We start from the raw sequence: 13457 nt of genomic DNA, 5'->3' as shown, positions 1-13457 counted from the left end.
ATTTCAAGCTACCTCAATAGCTGAGATGCTTGATGCTGAGTTGATTTTGTCCGTCATGAGATTGTGTAAATCATGAGTTTTAGATGATTCTGGCACTAATTCTGGAGAATCCTAAAAGGCTCTTGAATGTCATCTGGTCATTGGCCCAAAGTTGTCCAGCTGGTTTTCGTATGTAAGGTGGGACTTGAACTCACTGTCTCCTGGTGATTGGCTCAAGGTTACCCAGCTGAATTTCACACCTAGACTTCATTGTTCCTGGTGATTGGCCCAAAGTCACCCAGCTGGCTTTCATGCCTAGAATTCACCATCTCTTGTTTTCTAGCCTGGTGCCTTAACCACTATCTCCATTATATCATACTGATTCTTTGTTAAGAAAGAAAGTGGCCTTCAGAAGAACTTTTGTAGTTGAAGAAGGACTAGAATTTGGGTCTCCCCACTGTTAATCGGCAGCTTCCCCACTACAAACCACATTGGACCAATCTTATCTTTGGAGTAGCAACGAGTGAAGCTTCATTATTTATCTGGCCCCCTTGAGCTGATAAAGCTCTACTGTGAAAAAGATCTTCCTGAAGCCGTATGGCCCAAACATCTGCTTCCTCCTTTTTTATTTTTCTACTTTTTGGTGACAATGTAGAGCAGTGGAAATGCAGCTTGGGGAGGTGGGGGGGGAATGCTTTCTTTTCTTTTCTCTCAAGGGGAAGTTTGAGGCTCTCTGTTTAAAAAATGTCTGGGTTTCTCTCAAAAGTTGCCAGTTGTTTGTTCCTCCTTCCTCCCCTCCCTCTCGCCTTCCTGGAGGGGGAACGGATATGAAGGCATTGAAACTCAGGCAGAATTTCCTTGACTGACTTGGAGGCCTTTGGGAAAACACGCTTCTCCCTGCTTTGGTCTTGAGCTTTTACTCCCTCGGCAAAACAATGGTCCAGATGGCCAGCCTGTCCTTTTCCTGCTCCGCAACAGAAGGGACAGATGGGAGCAGTTGTTTCAGGAATCATAATTCCATTTAATGTTCTCTGAGTCCTGTAAGACAATGAGTGTATCATGCAGTGCGGTCAGCTAATTCTGGGGCTAATTATGGGCAAGATCCTCAGTGCTATGGCAGATGATATGGGAAGCTGCAATTGACAAGGGTTGGCTTCTCAATGCTTCCTATGGGTTGATGCTTCAAGCATCTTTGCAATGGCTGAAGGCACATATTTTCTGGGATTCCCCCCCCCCCCAGTTTGTTCAAAAGAGCCAGTTTAGTCATTAAGGCACCAGCCTAAAACCCAAGAAACTGTGAGTTTAGTCCCATTTTAGGCATGAAAGCTGGCTGAGTGACTTTGGGGCAATCACCAGGAGACGGTGAAATCTAGTCATACTTTAGGCAAGAAAATTAGTCCTTACTTCTAGGTTGGATTTCTCTTTAACAAGCTTCTACCCATTACTTTTTGTCCTCCCCTCAGGAGCTTTTGGAGAATAAGTTGATTCCTTCTTCTGTTTGATCACCCCTCAAGCACTGAAGACTGCTATCATATCACCCGTAGTCCTTCTCTTCATTAGAGTAGACATATCTTGTTCCCTTAATTTTCTATCATAAGTTTTGACCTCCAGTCCCTTTATCATCTTCATTGCTCTTCTCTGCACACTTTAGAGTCTCAGCATTTTTAAAAAACTATACACAATATTGGGGCCTCACTAGTGTGGTACCACTACCATTAAACACAAACCATTACCTATCTGATCTATTGCAAAATCTGTACAGACATGCAAAATCCATCCATCCATCCAATTTCTATAGCCGCCCATCTCAATCAATGACTCTGGGGGCTTACTGTACATTCCAGAAATTTATGTCTCTTACTACAAGACAAACAGACTCCCAATTATACAAAGATTCTACTCTCCAATTTGAACTCTAGTATTATTAGAACTGTGGCTAAATCCTGTATTGCTGTGTGAAAACAAATATCGCATTCCTTATTATGATTTTTTAAAATTCATTATGCATCTCCATGCCATTTTTATCTTTATTTTATTTTATTCTATTAATTTTTGATTTGGATCAATGATTAACCTTAAAATAAAAGTTCACTATTTTCAGTTTTTGCCCAGTAGATGTCCTGATTTAAAGTAATAGATAGGAGCACAGTAACTTCTGACAGATTAGGGAATAAAACTTCCAAGACCAACCAGACCAGCTACTCTGGAACACATTGAGAGAAGTTGGAGGAACAAGACAGTGGAGAGAACATAGAATAATAGAATTAAAAGGGACCTTGGAGGTCTTCTGGTCTAAGCTTGTGCTCGAGCAGAAGACCCTATACCATTTTAGATAAATGATTGTCTAGTCTCATTTTGAAAGCCTCCAGTGATGGAGCACCACAACTTCTGAAGGCAAACTATTCCATGGGTTTATTGCTCTCACTGTGTTGGAAATTTCTCCTTAGTTCTTCTAGGTTGCTTCTCTCTTTGGTTTGTTTCCATCCATTGTTTCTTGTCTTGCTTTCTGATGCTTTGGAAAATAGCCAAAATAACTTCTTGTCTTTGTAGGAGTCCCTCAAATATTGGAACAATGCTGGCATGTCTTCTCTAGTCCTTCTTTTCAGAGAAAGTGAAGAAAATAGAGCTGTTAATCAGCCAATTATTTCAAAGCATGGAAATAACAAAGTATTTCTTGTTCCTCTGTATGATTGATTATAGGTACCATCAAATCAGTATCAATTCTTAGTAACCATGTAGATGGATTTTCTTCATAGCAACCTGTCCTAATCTGGTTCTTCAGGTCGTCCAAGGGTGCTTCTAGTGCTGCTGTAATGAGTCCTCCCACCTTGCTGTTGGTTGTCCTTCTTTCGTTCCAACTTTCCTAGCATTAGAGCCTTTTCCAGAGAGCTTAGTCTTTGCATAATATATCAAAAATTATGATAATTTGAGCCAAATCATTTGTGACGGAAGTGAGAACTCTGAGTTTTAGATTCAGCAGTTGCTATTTGCTAAGGAAAAGTGTACCCTTTAGTGTAATGTAGTGATAGCAAAAACCATGACTTTCGCTGCCTGATAGAATATGTATCACTGGTCAATGCTGGTTCCTCTTTCTTTCCATCAAATTCTGCTTGTTTAGATGGATGGAAGTATGTCCTGATTCCTTAAGCAAGTATCTGTGAAATAATAATTCAGGAAGGAAGTGATGGTGGTGTGTTTGCTCAGGATCTCATGAATTCTGGTTCATGAATCTAATGAGCCAAATGAACCTTTGATATTGGTGAAGTAAGGATTCAGCTGTTAGACTATTTTTGGACATGGAACTTTCCTTTTTTATATATCTTATGTTTCGAAGCAGAAAGCTTAACTGGATTATTTTCTATTTCCTCCTCAGGTTCTGCAAAGGAGACACTTTCAGTGACAATGGAGGCCTGACATTTGGACCTTGGTGTTACCATCAGAAGTATGGAACTTATTGACCATTGCCAACATGGTTGCTCTACCCCAGTTCCAAATGGATATGGAACCAAGAATTTTCAAGCCAACGCAAAAGAAAGATGCACCGAACAGACGTATTCTAATCTAGGTGCCATCGGTGACCCTGGCAAAGAGGATGTGAGCAAGAATAAGAAGAAGGCCAGGGGCAGTTGGATTTGGAATTTTGTTGGCCGCAAGAAAGGATCCTCCATGAATCCCAAACGGCCCCAATCCATGATATTCCTTGGAGATCATGTGGAGATCATGGAGCAGAATCGTAAGATGTCTTTCATGGAAAGAGTGAGATCCTATAAGAAGCTACGGTCTTCTGGTCTATCCAGAAATACATCCAAAGCAAAGGCTATCATAATCTCAGTGGAAACTCAAGAAGATCTTGAACAAAAAGCGCTCCATAGAATTAGAAAGCTCAGTGACGGCCAGCGGCCTTACCGTCACTCCTATGCTGGCTTCATTGAGGACTTGGATTCTTCATTTGAAGATATTGAACTAAATAGCTGTGTGTTGGATATTGAATCCAGCGAAAGCAAATGGCACAGGGGTCTAGAGCTGGGAGTCAGTAGTAGCAATGCTGATAATTATTGTTACAACATGTTGGCTCAGAAAAATGTGGCCCCTGAGTTTGAAAAAACTCCAGAGTCTCGGGATGCTGAAGGACATTCTCAAGCAAGAGTTGCTTCGGTAGCTCCTGAAAATAAGAAAGGAAGAAGTTCTGAGGTCTGGGGATATCTAAAGGGGGTTTCATTGACAGGCAAGGACTGTTCCAAGTTGGAGAACTCCACTGCAGAACCGGGTCTTCAGAGTTTGAAAAACGCAATGGAGAATCCTCCTCCTTATCTTGCTTTTGCTGCAGGATGCAAAGACAACATGGGCCAGACTAAAAAACCTGGCCATGGAGGGAAGGGAAGTCATTTTGGTGGTGTCCTTAGGTTTTTTAATAGCGTGGCTGGAGCAGCTAGGAAATGGCGGGGATCTTCCAAGACATTTTCTCAGGATGAACCACAACAAATCTCCAACTGTGCACGGCAAAGGCTGGAGCGATCTCATCGAAGGCAGCCTTTGATCATTGCAAATGATAATGCTAACAGTTTCTCATTAACTAGACTGTCACCCGATTCTGAGATGTGGGATCACCCCAGTTCCAAAATCTCAGCTGGTCCGCTCCAAGGAGATACCAATGCTGAGATGTCTCATGAAGCCTTGAAGGACCACAGCAATGAAAGACCTTGTTCATCTCTTAGGAAAAGTATGCCATCTTTTCCCCACTCAGAATGTCCAAGTGATTGTCTGGTTCTCAATGGACATGGCTTACATATGGAACTGCTACAGAAGCAGAAGATTCTTCCTAACAAATTAAGTGATGAGGACCCAGGTTCTGCTCCAGGAGATGCCTGGATTTTGCCTCCTTGGGACCCGGAGAATACCCGGTCCTCTCTTGAGGTTTCAGCAGATTCCCAGAGCTTGGATACAGAAGAGTTAAAGTCTCAAGATCTGACAAAGGTCGAGATGGACATTGCAGGCCTGGAAAAAGATTCTTCTTTGAATTGTGAGGAATGGTATGATAGTGAAATGGATATCAAAGTGGTGTGTACTTCTGCCGAGGATTTTAATGCCCTCAGAAGTATAGCAGATACTCCAGATTTGGAGGAGGGATTAATAGATAACCAGATGTCCAAGAGGGCTCTAGGAGAAGACCATCACCATGCCAATGTGCGAGGAGATAACCCGGGGTATGCAAGGACTCTGCCAAATGTTGGTGTTTCAGTAGGTTCCTCCGCAGAAACTCGGAGTTTGGGAAGTATTTTGGAGGACGTTCGCAATCCCTGCACACCACTAGCCTGCTCATGCAACAGCCAGCAGGTTCTAGATCAAGAACGTTCTTCTATCAGAGCAAATGGCAGCACTTTTCTGCTACGACAGCCATGGAAATCCCGAGAATCCGAACATTTTAAGTGCGGGAATGTTTATTACCCTATCCAGATGAGCTTATGTACAATTGTCTCCCTCAATGAATTAAACAATGGAAAGGTAAGATCCTGTTTGGTCTGATGATCAGTTCTAACTCCTTTCTCTTAACTGTTAAATGAAGCTGTGCAGGCAGTCCTTGATTTACAACCATTCATTTAGTGACTGATGTTACGACAACACTGGAAAAGGGACTTATAACCATTGCAGTATCCCAATAGTCACATGACCAAAATTCAGGCGCTCAGCAACTGGCAATGTATTTACAATGGTTGCAGTGGTTACAATTGTGATCCCATTGGCGATCTTCCCAACCACCTTCTGACAAGCAAAGGCAATGGAGGAAGCCAGATTTGCATAACAGCCACCTGATTCACGTCATTGAATGATTCACTTAACAACCATTGCAAAAAAAGTTATAAACCCAACCGCTTTGCTTAGCAATGGAAATTCTGGTCCCAATTGTGATCGTAAATCAAGGACTAACTGTAGTGCAGTGTTTCACAACCTTGGCTGGACCTCAACTCCCAGAATTCCCCAGCCAACAAAATGAAGTTGCTAAGATTGAGAAACAATTGCTAGAGTGGGTTTGATAGAAAGCAGTGATATATGAAGAGGGATTTCACCCTGGGGTATTTCTTGAACTGGTTTCTTCAAACTCACAGATTTTTGTTTTTTAATGATTTTTTCTTAATGTCCTGGTTCTAGTATTTATGGCAGGTTTATTTCTGCACTCCATAGATTGTCTAATACAGGTAGACCTCAATGTATGACCACAATTGAGCCCAAAATTTCTGATGCTAAGTGAGACTGTTAGATAAATTTTGCCCCATTTTATGACCTTCCTTGTCATGGTAGTTAAGTGAATCTGACTTCCTGTTGACTTTGTTTGTCAGAGGATTGCAAAAGGGAATCTAATGAGTGCAGGACACTGCAAGCGCCATAAATATGAGTCAGTTGCCAAGTATCAGAATTTTAAATCACATGACCCAAGGGAATGCTGCAATGGTTGTAAGTGTGAAAAACAGTCATAAGTCTCTTTTCAGTGCTATTGTAACTTTGAATTGTCATTAATTGAATTGTTGTAAATCAAGAACTACCTGAAGTTAATTTGACTTTATAATGTGCTTTTTTCTGACACTGGTAAAAATCCCTCCCCAAGAAAGCTTGGAAAAACTAACTCAAGAAACCATCTTCAAGCACAGCCACCAGCCACAATAAGTGAAGTGCTAAAATTCTTGTCTGCACTAGCAGACGGTATCATAGTCCTTCCATTGTTAATATGGACTTTAAAAAAATGAAAACCTATTCGCTGTTGTTTATGTTCAGCAATGCGGATATTTTCTGGCTGTGCTTTTTCCTGCATCCCATAATAGCTACAAGTGGTCCACCGGTTACAGAACTTCTTTTTTTTCACCGTGGTCTTGAAGTGCCCTCTGCAGGTTGACTGTTAAATGTGGATTTTTTAGGAATTAGAGAAGCAGATTTTCTCCCTGTCATTTTGGTGTATTAAAACTGCCCCTAGTTTTCAGCCCAAAGTAATTTAACCCCTGCTGACCTAACTGAGAGAAGCAAAATGTTTTCAAAGAAAAAAATCAAGAAAGTCCAGTTGCCTTCTGGAAAAGAACATTTGGGACAACCATGGCCTGGATGACTGAGAGTCTCCATAGAATTCGACTTAATGACTTTGCTTAACAACTGTCTGTGGTGATTTTCAATCAACCATGTCTGATTGAGACATAGTTATCTCAAACGTGCTTTTTCAAAAGGCAACTGGACTTTCTTACCTTTTTCCTTGAAAATGTTTCACTTCAAATCCAAGAAGCTTTTTCATAATATTTTCAAGGAAAAAAACCAAAACAGTATAGTTGCCTTTTGGAAAATCACCTTTGAGAAAACCATGACCTGGATGATTGAGAAACTCCATAGACGCTGATATTTGAACTTGGTCCTGACTCCTGGTTCATCAATAAAGTCCTGGTCCATAATGTATTGTATTTATTTTTGCAACTTGTCATCCTTGCACCCACCCCTTGGCCAAGTAGTCTTCACTCATCCTTAAGTTAGAACTGAGTTGCCCAACTGGAAGATGTGTGGACTTCAACTCCCAGAATTTCCCATCCACCCATTTTAAAGTTGCCAAGGTTGGGAAACACTGAATTAGAAGGAAGCCAAAGTACATGAAATATTGTTGTTGGTCATCGCCCTTCCTTGGTTCTTGCAGTCACTGAGTTCCCCCGGCCGCCAAACCTAACAACATTTCTCCACTTTGAAATTGTCTTTGGACAACATCAAATATGAGGCAAAAAATATCTTTAATACTAGAATGATTAAGGAGAACGAAGTCTCGTTGATGGTCTGGAGATGAGATGAAGGCAATGCTATGGGAACATGACAAAAGAAACATGTTTTTCCATGGTTAGGTCTATTATGATTGTTTTAGCCATGGTTGATGAATCCCACATTTGGGTTATTTTTGTTAAACCATGATTTATCTCAGGGATTGAATTCACCCAATCACTACACTTCAGTCAGCCCTGTTAATAGCTTGAGGCCATGTCTGGCCTACATCTGTACAATTATGTAAGAGAGCTGGATACAAAGCAATTTTATGTAGTGCTGCCTTCCATTAGTCAGCCAAACAGTTGATTGCATTATTCAATTCTCTCTAGTAGAAAATATTTCTACAAAGAGAAGAATGGGGCTTGCCACACAAAAAATCAAAAGTCTTACATTGAATCTAGGATTTCCGACAGAGAGAAAATAGTTTGCCTGGTTTGTGTGTTTTATGCACACTCTTTCATTGGTGAAAAGTTAACACGTTCTCAACGCTGCTGTAATATCTAGTAAATAGGCTGTATGGCCTATTTACTAGATAAATACAACCTGAATGATTCCTCTGAGTGATGCACTGGGCTTTGGGGAGAAAAAAGGAATATTTTCAACTTCTAGGATTAAAGGAGACTTCTCCCCTTGTTTTTCATTCTAGTCCAACACCCTGCTCGAGCAGGAGACCCTAGACCATTTCAGATAAATGCCTGTCCTGTCTCATTTTGAAAGCCTCTAGTGATGGAGCCACCCACAACCTCTGAAGGCAAACCATTACACAGGTTAATTGTTTTCACTGTTCTCCTTAGTTCTAGGTTGCTTCTCTCCTTGGTTAATTTCCATCCATTATCTTTCCTTTTGGTGCTTTGGAAAATAGATTGACCCCCCCCTTGACTGTATAGGAGGCCCCTCAAATATTGGAATACTGTTGTCATGTCTCCCCTAGTCCTTCTTTTTATTTGACTAGACATACCCAATACTTGTAAACGTTCTTCATATGTTTTAGCCTCCAGCCCCATAATAATTGCTGTTGCTCTTCTCTACATTCTTCCCAGAGTCTCAACATCTTTTTTATGTTGTGGTGACCAGAACTGGATGCAATATTCCAAGAGTAGTCTTACTAAGGCTTTGTAAATTAGTACTAGAACTTCATGTGATCTTGATTCTATCCTTCAATTAATGCAGCCTAGGATTGCATTGGCTTTTTTGGCTGCCGCTGCACATTGTTGGCTCATATTTAAGTGATTGTCCACTAGGACGCCAAGATCCCTCTCACAGTTCTTTCCAATCCAATGTCAGGTTGAAAGGAAATTCTGTGATTGGGTCTACCTCTAGCATATCACCTGTCAGGGTTCCAAGTGATAAGTCCCATTCAATAGGAACTCTGAGGCAGGCGATTTCCTCAAAGAACATTTTATCAAACTGGCAACTTCCTGGTGGAAAATTGGCTCTAATTTGGTGCTGGTTTCCCCCCTTAATTAAAAGAAAAACTTCATCATTTTCCCTCTCAGAGTCTCAGTCACATGATCCAATCAGCATACAGTCCAGTTGCAGGATTACCTCAGCCTCTGCCCTGCAGACACCTGCATGAACTTCCTTGATTCCCAGGGGAAAGAATTTTATTTAGACTACAACACTCCAGCTAATCTCTACCAACCCCCTCCCTAGCCCCTTCACGCCAGGCTGCGTCAGCCTTGAAGCCGTGAGAAAAGAAACCTCTCTAGCAACTACACAAAAAGAAAATGGCCACAGTTCAGCCAACTTTGGGGCTGAAATCACCTCTTCTAAGTAGTATTGCTATTTTGGGATGTCTGGATGACAGGCTGGAAGCCCACTTCTTAGAAACCCTCCACGCAACATTAAGCTGTGTCCATCCTATTCAATTCCTAGTCAATGCTGCCAATTGCCAGTTCAATTCAAAATTGAATCTGAGGCATGTTTTCCCTTGGAGCCAGTTCCATGAACAAGCTCCTGAATAACCATATTGGTCCAACATACAGGTGGACCTCGATATATGACCATAATGGGGCCTTCCCATTATGGTTGCATGTTGTGATGGTTGTGAAATGGGTTGGTCATCATACTAACCCGATTTTGCATCATTTTTTGGTGAAGGTCATTAAGTGACTGCTTAAAGCAAATGCTGCAGTCATTAAGTGGACCAATGGTTTGCTATGGATGCAGTTTTGCTGAAAACTGGAAATGCAAATTTTTGGTAAAATGTTGTCACGTGATTCTGGGATGCTACAAACTGTTGCAAATGTGGCCCTGTGTGCTGAGCATCTGAAATTCAGTCAGGTGATTGCAGAGGGTACCTGACCACAGGAATTTCAAATTTGGGTTGCAAGCCTTCTTTTTCAGGTCAGTCATAACCTGGAATGGTTAAGTGACTGGAGATTAGGAGTACTTGAATTGTTGCTTCTCCACAAAGTCATGACCAGCAACGCAGGACTGCCTCCATTGAGTTTAGGAGATGAAGATCACATCACACTCTGAGTTGTAATGACCAGAAGTGGTGTACTTACAGGCTACAGTTGTTAGTTCACTCTTTTTTCCTATTTTTTTAAATTACTTTATCAAAATATAAAATATAGTGGTGTCTTGATCATCGTCATTACAGGTGCTCCTCGAGTAGTTGAGTACCAAGGTACCACGGTACAAAGAAAAATGAAAATAGTGGGAAAATAACAACGGTGATAACACTTAGACTTTTATACCTCTTCATAGTGCTTTACAGCACTCTCTAAGCGGTTTACAAGTCAATGTATTGCTCCCAACGAATAGGGAAAAAGGGGGAAAAAAAGAAAAGCATTGACTTCTTACTCTTTTTAGCACAGTGGAATAAGATAATAACACTACAGCCTCAACTTTTTACTTTTACATGCTTAGATATACCAGCCATTTCTATAACAACAAACCTTTCTAATCAGCAAAATCCAAAATCAACAGCGTTTTTTTTCCAACCTCAAGCACATTCTGTCATGGTGTCATGAGATCCTCAAGTCTGCACTGATCAAGACACAAAGGGCAGGTATACATATGTGTTGTTGTCTGCATGTCACCGGATAGCCCCATTTGTTCAGAGTGTCTCTGGATCTTGATGTACCTGTGCACAGTCTATTCAATGATTTCCATACTTCCCAGATCTCATCAGGCCAGGTGCCAGCTCCTCCGTTGGTTCCATCCAGTTGTGGTCCATAGAACAGTTGTTGGGTCACTCTTTATGAATTTCTATCTGACCATCATTCCTCTCCATGAGAGAAAGAAAAACAGATGACTAAATCTTGTGTATTTTTTTTGCACTAAACTCAAAATAAGATGTTTGCTGTCTTTCTTTCTTCCATTGTGAGTTGCTTCCTTTCTAATCTAATAGTGAATTGTGTCTTTCTTGACATTAATTGAAAGTAGCTCATTGATTGATTGATTTTCCCTGTGTTTGGAAGTAGTGTGGAGGGACAAATCTCTTAATTCAGTTTCTTCACAAAACTTGATTGCTGTTATCTCTTTATTTCCTCTAGCAAGTTCATTTTGTTGTGGGACCTTTATCATTCTCTGAAAAAAAAAAAAGAGTTCCCTTTAGGGCAGAGGTGGGCAACTGTGGCCCTTTTATGACTTTTATACTTCATTTCCCAGAATTCCTGAGCTAACATGGCTGGCTCAGGAATTCTGGGAGTTGAAGTCCACAAGTCATAAAAGGGCCATAGTTGCCCACCCTTGTTTTAGGGTGAAATGATAGGTTTTGAGTGTTTCCTTTTTCGAAATGGCAGAAATGTACAAAAGGGTCAGACTTTGACCATGGGCTTATGGTTTCCATTTTGACTTGTTGGACCCTTACCCCAGTCTCTTCTGAATCAAGGAACATGCCAACCTCCAGCTCAATCCCCTTGGCTTTACGATTTCCTACACATGACCAGAGCAACCTCACATTTCCTGTAAAATAAAAAATCATCTCCCATGAAAGAAATGGCTAAATAAAGACTTTCCAATTTTGTTGCCACAGGCAATAGCATTTCTTTTACGTTCTGTATGCCGTTCCTCACCCATCCAAAAATGCTGCATCTGCTTGAGGTTAAGGATTGTGACATGATACAGCAAAGGAGATGGAAATTAAATAAAGTATTGCTCTCCACTCATTCCGGTTCAGTGTTTCTCAAAGTGAGTCATTAAGAGCTGGGTTTTGTAATCCCAGTGAAGGTCAACCACTAGCGCCATGACCTTGAAGATGGAGATAACCTAAGGTTGCTCCTTAGTATTCTGATCACATTGCTTCTGCTGCCACTGCCGATGGGCAACCCATCGGTTGCAGATAAATCTGACAATTTTCCTTTTGGAGAAATGTTGTTGAAGGGGAGCAACTGTCCAGTTGCCATGTGACTTTTGGTGCCTAGAGGCAAGAGGTTGATGAGTGAAGCAGAAGGAAGCTTGCATGCAGAGTTCAAAGCAGTCCACTCTGGAGGTGGTAGCTTAAGAGGGTATAGTTGCAACTGAAGCCATCTGCAAAATCTCGTCCTGAAAGCTCTCTTCTTCTTGGTCTCAATATCTCAGCAGAATTAGAAAATAAAGCCATTGAAAACAAAATGAGGGATTAGTGAAGCAGCTCCTCACTGAAGTTTGGTAGAAATTGTGTTGCCTTTTTCTTTTTTGGTCCTGGAGATGTGAGGCTTTGCTAGCACTGGTTATTAGCACAATAGCCCTGATGATGTTACCTAGTTGGGTAATGAAACATCTGCAAGAAAACCATCAAGCTTGCAGTATTTCCTGTTGTGTTTTTGAGAGATGGAGATGTTTTAAAGACATGTTTATGTCTTGGAAATTATGGGGAGAGAAGATTTAACAAAGCAAAATCATCTCCATATTCATTGGTTTCCTTGAAGAAGTTCTCAACAATGTTGCATCGATAGAATCCCCAAATTCGAAACAACAGAGGATTTTAGTATAACCAAAGGGGTGAGACAGGAATCTATCCCACCTTCTATTTATTTTCTTGTTGGAAACATTATTGGTACAAATTAGGCAAAAGCAGGAAATAAAAGGATTGAGAATTAAAAAGGAAGAATACAAAGTACAGGCCTTTGCAGACGATTTGGCCTTCATCATAGAAGATCCCCTAGAGATGGGAACCATATTATTACAGGAAATAGAAGAATTCAACAAAATAGCAGGGCTTAAAATAAATAAAGAAAAAACTAAAATACTAACTAAGAATCTTACTAACAGGCAAAATGAGGAACTGGAAGAGAAATTGAGGATCCAAACTGCCAAGAAAGTGAAATACTTGGGAATTTGGTTAATGGCGAAATGTTCTTTGATAAAAGAGGACAATTACAATAAATTATTACAACAAGTACAAAAAGATTTGGATAACTGGGCGAAATTACAAATATCACTAATTGGCAGAATTGCTACAATAAAAATGAATATATTACCTAAATTTTTATATCTCTTCCAAATGGTGCCAATAAAGCTAGGGCAATTTTTTTTCAAACAATTAAATAAAATAATAACAAAATTTATTTGGTTGGGGAAAAAAGCCCAAATAAAACTCAAACTTTTGCAAGATTCTAGAAAGAAGGGATTTTTTGGCTTCCCTGACTGGGAACTTTATTACCACGGGGCAGCCCTGATGTGGCTTAAAGACTGGATTCAATTGAACAATAAAAGGGTATTAACATTAGTGGGCCAGGACCTCCAACTCGGTTTGCACGCATTCC

Source organism: Pituophis catenifer, unplaced genomic scaffold, assembly GCF_029215685.1.
Source record: "Pituophis catenifer annectens isolate HBS135680 unplaced genomic scaffold, rPitCat1.0.hap2 SCAF_11, whole genome shotgun sequence".
NCBI lineage: Eukaryota > Metazoa > Chordata > Lepidosauria > Squamata > Colubridae > Pituophis > Pituophis catenifer.
Note: the sequence above shows the minus strand (reverse complement) of the source record.